Source organism: Microtus ochrogaster, chromosome 10, assembly GCF_000317375.1.
Source record: "Microtus ochrogaster isolate Prairie Vole_2 chromosome 10, MicOch1.0, whole genome shotgun sequence".
Taxonomy (NCBI): Eukaryota; Metazoa; Chordata; class Mammalia; order Rodentia; family Cricetidae; genus Microtus; species Microtus ochrogaster.
In genome coordinates this window covers 17,409,429-17,409,935 of record NC_022016.1, presented here as the reverse complement: position 1 = coordinate 17,409,935, position 507 = coordinate 17,409,429, and positions in this window count along the sequence as shown.

Below are 507 nucleotides of genomic sequence, written 5' to 3'. Positions count from 1 at the left end.
GTGGAGACTGGAGTGACATGACTGGGCAGAGAGAGGACTATAAGGCAGGAGAGACAGGAGCTCAGGATTCTGTCTGAGATTTCATAGAGACAGCACTCAATCTGGGGACTTGCAGAGAAAGGGCACCCCATTTAGTCTAAGGATTTTGTAGCAATAAGAACTAGTGATTGGCTGCTCTGTTTCTCTGATCTTTCAGCTTTCACCCCTTAGTATCTGACCATGGGTTTTATTATTATATCCAATTAGAAATTGTGCTACACAAACATTTTAAGCATACCTTTAGAAATTATTGCAAAAAATATTATTATTCACAAGCATTCATATAACTACATTAGAAAATATATGTATTTTTCTAATTAAATCAAACAAAAAACTATTTATCAATATAAATTCTATTTTAGATATGAATTTTATTCATAGAAAACTTGTTTTATTTTAATATATATCTAGAAACATACAACCATTTTTACTTGCTTACAAATGTTTAGATGATTTTTACTATCACAA